Raw genomic sequence first — 11,956 nt, 5'->3', positions numbered from 1 at the left:
TGGAAATGAAGCGGTTGGAAATTACAAAGACGAATGAGGAATGGATTGATAAGTTGTGTGATGCACTACCGTATGATGAGTGGGGCACTTATCTTATGATGCTGAAGAATAATTCTGATTTTGTGAATCTTAACCTCAGCTCATTCATCGAGAAGATCGAAGCCCATGAGCTGGAATTGCTGAAAATCAAGAAGATGAACTCAGCGAGTGTGCAGCAAGACGTATCTCTGTATTACAAAGGCAACACTCCAGTTGCAACTCTTCAAAGTCCAAAGATACAGATGGGGTTTATTGCTGATAACACCTCAAGTGCTTCTTCAAACACTCCTCAATCAAGCAATTCTTCACCATTCATGAATTTTGAACCAAATGCCAAAGCTCAAGAACAGCCTTCACCTCAAAGTTCTACTGGATCTAATAATCAGGCGTACGTTTCTGGGGTGCAGTGTAATATTGCGGTAAATATCAAGAATGGAAACGAGATAACTAAGACAGCCGCAAAACAACATATCGCACTACTTGCTTCCGTTCTCGAGGCTTATGAAGGCTTAGTGGCAGGGAGGATCGGTAATCCTGACATGACAAAAGTGGATTACGACCAAATCGATCCCGAAGAGCTTGAATTGATTGATATCAAGTGGGGTATGGCAAGTTTGGTTCGAAGGGCTCAACGTTTCATGGAAATTACAGGTCAGAACAGTTTATCAGGTCCCGATCAAAAGTTAGGGTTCGACAAGTCGAAAGTTACGTGTTTTAAGTGTAAAGAACGTGGTCATCTTAAACGAGAATGCCCTAACCGTGAAGTGAACAACCACCAGAACCCGTTCACAAACGACTATTATAGACAGGCGATCTATCACCGACCAAACCAACAACCAGCTGTTCAGAGGCCGCAGATTGAGAATAAACCAGAAAAGGCGCTGATCGTGAATCAAGACCATGAAAAGGTAGCTGCAGGATTTAGTTGGGATAAATATATCCCCGGTAGCGATGGTCAGGCCATGATGGCAGAGGTTGTTGAAATATCTGAGATGGTGTCTGAGCCGGAAATAGTTGCTGAAGATATTTCTGAGGTTTTTGAAGAGGTTTCTGCTGAAAATGTGGTCGATCTTGAAGAAATAGCTGCTGAAGTGTATTACTATCAGTCAGAGCACGAGGTATTGGGAAGTTTAATGAAATCTGTATTGCCTCCTAAAATTTCTGAATCTTTTGCAGGTTATTTTGAAGAACCAAAGACCGGATCATGCCCAAGATTTGAAGAGAAGAAAGAAGTTGTTGAAGAATTGATAGACGTATCGAAAGAGATGACTGGAGAGGCATTGAAAGACATAGCTGACAAAGCCCTGATGGGAAAGCTCAAAGAGGTAGACTCAGAACTCGAGGAGTCAAAGTCTGTCAGTAGTGTGTCAGTCAAACGAGAGGATTCTGGAGTTCAGGAGAGCAAATCTGTCAAAATGTCTGAGTCTGAGTTAGTCAATGTCGGTAAAATTGATTGTGTAGAGCAGGTTGTTGAGAAAGTTATTTCAATCCCTGAAACACCATGCCAACAGTGGGTACTCACGATGATGAAGCAGGACCGAGTGGAACAGCTCACGAACCACCAGAGGAACCAGCTCCATCTTTTGACGAATCTGACGACTCAGAAGCGGAACCCGCTCCGACTTTTGACGAGGATCCAACGGAAGCTGAGGATCAAACCGTGATCTTGACATATCGAGCTTGGAATCGGAAGTGAATGTGCCTGACAATGCTATGCCTCGGACGTTGTCTTATCATCCATCAGAGCAGATAATTGGTGACCTGCAAAGTGGTGTCAAAACCCGAGATCAACTAAATCGAGCTGTTACATGTTTCTATTCTTCTATTGCTGATGTGCAGAAAAAAGTCTCATTAAAATGTTTTATTTCGCAGATCGAGCCCAGAACTTACAAAGAGGCATTGACTGAGGATAGCTGGGTAAATGCAATGCAGGAGGAGTTGCAACAATTTGAAAAGCTGGGTGTCTGGAGACTCGTCGATCTGCCACAGAACCAAAAGTTATTCAAAACAAAGTGGGTTTTAAGTGCAAACGAGATGATAGAGGTGTCGTGGTGAGAAACAAAGCGCGACTAGTGGTACAAGGCTTTACTCAACAAGAAGGCATCGACTACGATGAAGTCTACGCACCGGTTGCCAGACTCGAGGCAATTCAGATATTTCTAGCCTTCGCGTCATGGAAAAATTTTAAAGTGTACTAGCTGGACGTCAAATCTGCCTTCCTTTACGGAAAAATCAGAGAAGAAGTGTATGTAGGGCAACCGCCGGGGTTCACAGATCCACTGCACAAAACCAAGGTGTATCTACTGGACAAAGCGCTTTACGGACTTCACCAGGCTCCGAGAGCCTGGTATGAGACGCTTTCCCAATACTTGTTGGCCAACGGGTTCACAAGAGGGACAGTAGATAACACTTTGTTCACCAGGGAAGAGGCAGGACACTTGTTGATCGTGCAGATTTATGTTGATGATATCATTTTTCGGTTCCACCAACGATGACCTGTGTAAAGAATTTGAGAATGTGATGAAGAAAAAGTTTGAGATGAGTTCGATGGGGGAGATGAAGTTCTTCCTCGGGCTGCAGGTGGAGCAAATGCCCGATGGAATCTTCATTCACCAAACGAAGTATGTGAAGGACGTGCTTGACAAGTTCGACATGACAGATTGAAATCCTGCATCAACCCCCTTGCACAGAATCACGGGATTTGTCCAGACGAGAATGGAGTCAAAATGGACGAGACACTGTACCGATCAATCATTGGATCTCTGATGTATCTCATGGCTTCCCGTCCAGACATCATGTACCCGACGTGCCTCTGTGCCAGATATCAGTCGAATCCAAAGCAGTCACACGTGACCATTATGAAACGTATCTTACGGTATTTGAAAGGCTGCCCAAGCACCGGCTTGTGGTATCCTCGATCGGGTGACTTTACTTTATCTGGTTTCGCTGATTCTGACTTTGGAAGCTGCAAGCAAAACGCAAAGTCCACCACTGCTGGGTGTCAGTTCTTCGGAACTCGACTCGTTACCTGGCAGTGTAAGAAACAAACTGCAGTGGCGCTCTCTACATGCGAGGCTGAATACGTTTCAGCCTCCAGCTGTTGCTCGCAGATCCTTTGGATCCAACAGCAGATGCGCGACTTCGGTTTGTTGTTCTTAGACACTCCGATCTATGTGGACAATGAAGCAGCTATTAACATCACTAAAAATCCGGTTCACCATTCAAAAACAAAACATATTGAGATCCGTCACCACTTTATCCATGATTGTCACGAGAAAAAGTTAATTCGGATTGAACACTTGCACACCGATGATCAGAAAGCGGATTTTTATACAAAACCATTTGACATAAAGAGATTTTATTATCTTTTGAAATTGAACGAGATGAAAAATCTGCAATCTGGGAGGGTTATTGAATGTGAAGCCGAGTTGGGCGGCGATCTGACGTGAACCATGACGTGTTGTCAATTTTGTTTGTACAATTTATTTTCTGCTTTTCGATAAAAACAAAAACACAAAAATATGTTTTTCTTTTTAGGGGGAGAAAGTCGCAGAAAAATACAAAAACATGATAAAATGCAAAAATCCAAAAAACATTAGAAAAACTTCAAAAAGAGCTTGTGTAGAATAGGGGGAATGATAGTACATCAGCTAGACGGACATAGTACGCTAAAGAATTGTAATGTTTAAAATGCAATTAAGCAGTCTCGCTAAAGATGTGCCGATAGGTTTTTGCAAAATCAGTAGATCAGTTTGGGATATAAACCTAAAATTCACTTGCGTCTACGTGGGGAACACCTCCAGGATATATGGGTAACCCCCGAAATTCTATTTGAAAGGTCCCGTATTCTGAGATACTAGGTCTTTATGCTTAGTGATATCTGGGGTATTATCCCGGGACTTCTGCTGTATGGAAATACTGACCTAGTCCCCGGATAATGCTTTACGCATTGCTTTACTTGTAAAGCCTCCCCTCAGCATAAAAAATGATGACACATTGAAAAATGTTAATCATGTGCTGTTGTAATCAAAAGATCCTCTAAAGGGGACCCACCGTAAAGTCGAAGCCGTCATCTTTATGCGTATACGGAAGTATCGACCTGAGCTCTCACGGCCCTCGCATTTCACCCCATTACAGATATCATCTAGGTATACTCACCTGTAAGACTGAATACTGGGGTCTGGATACGGGAGTATATACTGAGGTGGGACACATGTAGATGTTTAAGTCCTAAAACACTAATTCTGTATCCCAGACATATTGAAAGTTTTGTGAGAATTTAAGAGGATCAGTATATCGGTAATCTACGCGAATTGTTTAAAGCTTGGTATGAAATTATAGCTTAACGGTGCTTGTGTCTAGTCGGCAGCTGATATGATCCCCTAACATGCTCGCAAAAAGATTGTGTGTACAATTTTCAGTTTATCCTGTTAAAAATCCAAAAAGACTTTTGTTTCTCATCTTATTTTTCGGCAACTGACGTTGGGAATCAGACGATCAAAGCCTTGTGCAGATCATGTCTGTGATTGATGAGGGTTGGGTAAGCAGGAGATGCTAAACTGAGATTGGTACAGTGTTTGACAGTTTGAAAAGTGTTTGAAAGTTCAAAACGTTCAGAAGTTCATTAATTTGAACTGTTTTTAAAACGAAAAGACTGCGTACTTCATAATTCGGTCAACCAAGGTCATTAACTTGGACTTGGTAGGCCAAACAGTTGACCAAGGTCATTGACTTGGACTTGGTTAACTGGGTGTGTCAGTGTTTAATCAGAAAATTGTTAAAATGTTAAATTTTTGAAAATCATGTTCTGATTTCGCTCATGTGTCACTTAATGGTAATTTCGCTCTTAACTGCTTCATATGTTAGATTTCGCTTATAGCTCCAATGTGATTTCGCTCGAGAGGACCATTGGTCATCAGGAGCGAAATCAGGCCGACTATATAAGTGGCTGATTCCGCTCATAAGTCATTTTCCTGATTTCGTTCCACTGACTTTCCTCTCCGGCGACCTTTAAGCGAAACCTTGAAAACCCCGTTTTACAAGCGAAGTGCTGCCCATTTTTCTTCAGATCTAGTGATTATATCATTTTGTAATCATGGGCAAGGTATTTCATGAACTGATTTGATCGATTTCACCCATAGATTGAACTGTCGGCACTTTTGATGAACAATAACTTAGATTTAGGGTGTTATCTGTTAAATTGGAACTTGGAATCAATCATATGTTGTCGGTTTAGGTTGTTAATCATCTTGATGTGTGTTAATTGTAACAAATCTGATGTTTGATGAGGTTTGACGGAACACAGGATATCCAAGCTTAGATCTAGGGTTTGTTTATGGTTAAAATTGAAATTAAAATATAACCCATATGTCGGAATCAACAGATTTACAAGATAACATGTTCAATTTTATGATTTGATGAGTTTTGAGTGTATGAATTTGATTTCGCCCAAGATGCACATCAGTGATTCCGCTCATAGATGTATCATGTGATTTCGCTCTTATGTCATCCTTCTGATTCCGCTTTTGAACATAAACTGTGTTTTCGCTTATTGTGCACACTTGTGATTCCGCTTATAGTGTATCATTCTGATTTCGCTTTTGGTGTATCAAGTGTGATCAATTGAAACTGTTTTGATGAAAATTATTCTAAGTATTGATTCAGTGTATGTTGTTTGATATGCAGGGTTCAAGTGTGATCTTTGATCCTTTTCACAACAGTTGTTGTGATTTGGATATGCAGAAAAACCCTGAATTAGCCAAGTTTAGCGGTATTTTGGAGTTTATGGGACGAGTTCCAATCCAGAAAGCGCTTACGGATCAACGTCCACTGTACAGATCTTATATAGACCTTTTCTGGAAGAATGCAAGCTACGATGATCAGAACAAAGTAATTTCGTCGATTGTTGAGGTGCATGGTAAAAATGAGAAGATACTAGTCACTAAAGCGCTTATTCGTGAGGTTATTAACTTTCCGGATGAATCAGAGTCGCCAATAAGATTTCCAGAACGAATGGTGAAAGGATGCATGCTCAGAATGGGTTATCAGGGAGCATTGAATGTCGGGAACTATTTGAAGTCGAAATTTCAGAAACCATACAAGTTCCTTATTCATTGTATTTTGATGTCACTCAGTCATACAAAGGGGAGTTATGATACAATGCGCGACTATCAAATGAACATGGTTACTGCATTAGTGCTGAACAAGAAGTACAACTTTTCGCATATTGTATTCCACTACATGACAGAGAATATCACAACGAAGAGCAAGTCTTGGATGTATCCTCGATTTGTGCAGATGTTGATCGATCACGCTTATCCAGAAATTGATCGAAATATAAAGGACGACTTGTTGGTGCAATCTCATATGAGCAATGATTCGCTTAAACAGCTTGCGAGATACCATCCTAATCACCCTGAACCAAAAGTTGGTGCTGAATTCTTCGGGTTTATAAAGGATGCCAATTATGTTGATCCTGATCCAGTTGATCACAAAAACTGGAGAAACGAAGAAGAGATTAAAGAGGCTGCCTATGCTGAAGAGCTGAAAACTCTTGCGAAGTTTAAAAGCATCAAAAATGAATGGTTTGTTAAAGAAACAGGGAGGAGACGCAGAAAGGCCACTCCTAAAGTTCAAGAGGGTGAAAGGTCATCATCAAAACCAAAGAAAAAGCAAAAGAAAGCCGCAGAAACGTTATTGATTGATGAACCTGAAGAAGATGAGACAGTTGTAGCTGCAGAAGACGATCCGTATAATGCTGGTGAAGATATGATGTTTAATGTTGATGTCCAGGAAACCGGGCCAACAGTGACTGCTGAATTTGATCAAGCGGTTAATGTTAAAGCTGGAAAAGAGAAGGTTATTGATGACATTGAGGGTGATGATGTGAATAAGAGCACTACAAGTTCATCGAGCTCTTCAGATGATGAGATTGACGAGACTGAACGTTTAAGAAGAGTTCAGGAAGCAATAGAACAAGAGAAATTGTTGAGGAAGAGAAAGAGACAGGAAAAGGATGATGATGATGCTTATGTTCCTTCTCCAGAACATGTCTCTGAATCACAATCTCCTGCAGGCGGTCGGAAGAAAGCTGGAGCTCGAAAGAAAGTCGTATCTCCAAAGATTCATAAAGTCACACCGAAGATTAAAATGCCAAAGATTGTCTTAAAGAAGAAACCAACCAAAGCAACCAAGAAACCACCAACACCACCACATGAACCAACACCACCTCAATCACCAATCCAATCACCTCCAAGACAATCTACACCACCACAACAACCTTTACCATCGAAACAACCAACACCACCTAGACAAACATCACCTATACATCATTCACCACTACATCTTTCACCACACCACAACAAATCCTTCTTACATCGCAAGAAATCTTTCAAACACCTCCACCCACTCAAATTCAACCTGGTTCTTCTGGCAAAGGTCTTTACACTCCTCATGATAGTCTTGAAGACATTGGAGATTTCGGTTTTGCTAACGATGAACAAGTGAAGAAGTTGGAGAAAAAGATGGATGAAGTGTTAGATGAAAACAAGAAATTAGCTGCTGAAAACAAGAAATTAGCTGCTGAAAACAAGAAAGTCGCAGATCGTGAGAGAATTCTTGAAATGCGTGTGAAGAGGTTGGAAGGTGATAACAAAGAGTTGTTGAAAAAGATTGATTCTGATCAATCGGAGATTGATATTTTGAAGGTGAGAGTTGCTGAACTTGAAGAAGAAAAGACTCGAAGAGATGAACAGAACGAGTACTTCAAACTAAAAAACAAAGAGTTAGAAGCGGCTAAATGTTGGTGCATATTTGTGACAACAGCTTAGATTTGGTCTTTGGATATCTTGTAATTAGTTTAACGATAAACAGTTAGCGGGTTTAGCTTTGTATTAGTGAGATAATTGAGTTTGGGCTAAACTAAACCCACATTGGGTGATGGGGGGCGAGTTGGGCCTGTCCAATTCGCAGCCCAAGAGTGTTTAACCTAGCCCAGTTGTAATATTGTGTTATATAAACAAGGTTAGGCTTTAGGGTTTAGGCTAATCAGCCAAAACAGTTGTGTGAGAGATAGAATTTCGTGAGAGCTAGTCTTGGACGAAATTAGGGTTGGTTAGGGTTTTAGATTGATTGTAATTCAGCTTGATTGATAATCAATAGAAAACCCAGATTGAAAGTGAATTGATGTTTCTGTTTCTACACGTTTTTGCTTATTCTGATCAAGAGGATTCTGCACTCTTGATCGGATTAACAATTCTGTGAAGATCCATACATCAAGGGGACCTACAATTGGTATCAGAGCATTAGGCTCTTGAAGGCTCGGTTCAGAATTGTTGGCTGTAGAAGAACAAGGAGAATTTCGAAATTTTGAAACCTGAATTAGGGTTTTGAAATTTTCTTGAGTTTTTGATAATTTTTAGCGAATTTGTTTGTGTTTGATCAGTTTGTGTGTGTGATTTTGCTGATTTGCAGGTTTTCGGGATAGGTTTTACTGAATTTTGAAGAATATTTGGCTGGAATTCGAAGATTGTTCTTCGTGTTCTTCGCTAAGTTCATAAATATTTTCGAAAATTACTGCTGATATGCTTGTTCGATTTTGCAGGAATTTGTTTCAAGAATCTGGAAAATGATCACAATTTTCGAACAGATCAAGTTTCCAAATTTAAACAGGCGAATTTGATCAATTTCGCTGACTGACCAGCGAAATTAACACATCAGCGATTTTGTGACTGAATATCTCGGTGATCGGCGAACTTAAAATCCAAAGGCGACTTTGGTAACCGTGTAATTGTCCACAGCGAAATTACCACGGTTTTCAGCAATTTTACCAGTCGTTGTAATAGTGAAATTGATTGGCGAACCTGACAGCATAATTACCAGCAAATTTAAGTGACCCAGCGAATTTAACAGCATAACCAGCGAATTAACAGCATATCCAGCGAAATTACTAGGCTTCCCAGCGAAATTAATAGCATATTTAACAAGTGGTGGAATTTCAGTTGGCAAGCGTTGAAAAATTTTCAGTGTTTTGCAAATAGAAATTGATCCGTAGCTCGTTTGACGGAACCGTTTGCGCCGTTGAATTCGTGGAATTCGGTTTTTGACATTATATATCACTGGATTAGTCTTTTCGAGACGATTCTAACGGTGTAATTTGGTAACCACTGTTTTCGGAAAAAAATTGTACGGTTTTGACAGTCTGTTGCGTTTAAAATGTCGAACATGACGAATTTAAATGCACCTAAGATGATGAAGGTGGAGAATTATCTTACATGGAAGGACAGTTTCAAATCCTTCATTAAATCTCAGGATGCACGCATGTGGATTTGTATTGAAGATGGGTACATAAACCCAGTACATGATTTTGAGGGCAGACCACGAGTAACAGCCTATGTGAACATGAAAGAGGCTGATAAGAAAGTGTATGATGCTGAAAAGAGAGCATTGGCTGCAATAAAGACATCCTTACCTGATAGCATCAAGCATATCTTCCAGAAGTACACAAATTCAAAGGATATGTGGGATGCATTACAAAAGCGATATCAGGGAAATGAGAGTGTCACTCAGGCATTTATGGTAGAGATAGTGCCAGTTGATGAGGCTGAAACTAGTGTGAGTGATGCTGAATCTCTAGTGGAGAATGCTGAAGTAAAAGTGGATGCTGAAGTAGAGAAAGAGAGTGAAACTGAACAGGTTGGTGCTGATAAAACTACAGAAGTTCATGAGGAAGAGGTACAATCTAATTCTGTATGTTTAAGATGTCGTGAATTACAGGGTGAAGTTGACAGGTTGTCAGCACAAAACCAAAGCCTGGTGAGTGAGATGTCTAGCATAAAAGAGTCAAACTTTTTTGCTAAAAGAAATGAATCTCTATACTTGAAGAAGATAAAAGGTTATGAAAGTGAAATCGAAGCGTTAACATGCAAATTAAATGAAAAACTTCAAGTCATAGATTTAGCTCACGACATGATGGCTGAGAAAACAAAAGAGATTTCTGAAAAAAACAAAGAGTTGTCAGATGCACAACTCCAAATTGTTGAACTTGAAAAGAAATTAAGTCAATTTAGAGATTCGTCTTTTGTAATGAAACACATGATGGGTGGGTTAAAGAAAAGTAATGACAAGACCACTGTGGGCTTCCAGGGCTTTAATGAAGTCCCACTTCCTCTTAGTCATGACTATTCTTTCCTACCTGATGAAGATGAGCTAGCAGCCTATATGTCAACTGCTCCAACTAGTTTCGCATCTACATCAAGTCAAGGTGAGGGGTCTGAGAGCGATGATGCTAAGAAGAACAATAACAGGGAACATTTGAAAAAGCAAAATTCACCTCCAAAGGGCAAAAATCAATTTTTTGTTAAAAAGATTAATTTTGTTCAAGGTAGTGATATGAAAAATGAAACCGCTGTTATTGAAAAAGAAACGAATGTAGAGTTTGCAAAAAATAAGAACATAGAAAAATCTGAAATTAAGCAAACTGAACAAAATTCTTCCAAGGCATCATCATCATCTGATAAGGGATCTACCTCAGGGACTCCAGCTAAGAAGTCTTTGAAAAGGAGATCGTGCTTCAGGTGTCACATCAAAGGACATCTAGCTAGCTGCTGTCCTAACAAAAAGAGTGAAGCACAAATTTGTGAAAAACAGAGAGGGAAATCACCAGAGAAGAGTGGTGATAGTGAGGAGAAAGATTCAAATTCTCCAAAGAAATCTGCTCCTAAGCAACCAGAGAATGTTGCTTTTGGTGTAGATAAGGCTGGAACAGGAACTCCACAAGTTCCACGTTTTCAAAGAAATCAACCAAGATTTCAGCCTAGATCTCCACTAGGCAGATATCAGAGACCTAGAAGCAGTTCACCTAGAATGAACAATTATAATTCAAATAATTTCAGAAGTCAAGGTCAATATCAAAATCAATACCAGAATAATGGTGGTCGAATTTTTTATAACAATGGCTTTAGAAATTACAACAATAATGCTTCTTGGAATCAAAATTCAAGGTTTCAAAATCAAAATTTCCAAAGGTCACATAGTCCAAATGTATATAGGAACCCTCAGGACCAAAGACCTAGTGGAAATCAAAATCAAATTCCATCAACAGGTCCAATGTGACAACTCGAACTTTAGACATGCTTTGATGTAACGTTACGTGCTCATGAGAACTGAATTATATGATTTTAAATGAATAATTGTTTACGTGTGTTGTGTATGTATGAATGTTATGTGTTGCACGAGCCCAAACTACACAAACCGGCCACACAAAGCCCTTTGGGCCACTCCTTGTGCACGCGGACCATTAGACAACCAAGTGGGTTCGGCCCACTCCCCACTCGCAACACACACAAAACCGAGTTAGGGGTTTTGTTTTACCACTTTTGCAAATCACAAACACACACACACAAACCCTAGAAGTTTTGCTCTCTCTCTCTCTCTCGTTTACTTGGAACCCGACGACGAACAACACTTCTCGGCTCACCCTCTCTTTGATTCCAACCGGTTAGTGTACATTGTTATTTGATTGTATGTGATGATATTGTGATCTATGCGTTTACATGATGATTTTATATGATTCTTGAAGATTACATGATGTAATTCGGATGATGCTAGTATGGTTGATTGTGATAGAACCGGTTTACATGTGTGCTTGTTATAAATCAAATGTTAATATGTGTTTCGGATTGTTAACATGTTCATACGGATCGGATGAAACTCGATGAAATCTGTTATTATGCTATAGGATTCGGATGTTAACTTGTGGATATGCTAAGTTTTGGGCTAGGTAATTAGTCACGGTTACATGTTCATAGAAATAGATTGTTGTTCATATGAATGCAGTTCACGTTGATTCGATGTTCTTGAATGGTTATGAATATGCATGAAATCTAAATCAACTGTTGATGAATTTCTGTGATTGATC

The sequence above is a fragment of the Helianthus annuus genome, chromosome 10 (assembly GCF_002127325.2).
Source record: "Helianthus annuus cultivar XRQ/B chromosome 10, HanXRQr2.0-SUNRISE, whole genome shotgun sequence".
Lineage (NCBI taxonomy): Eukaryota > Viridiplantae > Streptophyta > Magnoliopsida > Asterales > Asteraceae > Helianthus > Helianthus annuus.
This window is presented reverse-complemented; position numbering follows the sequence as displayed.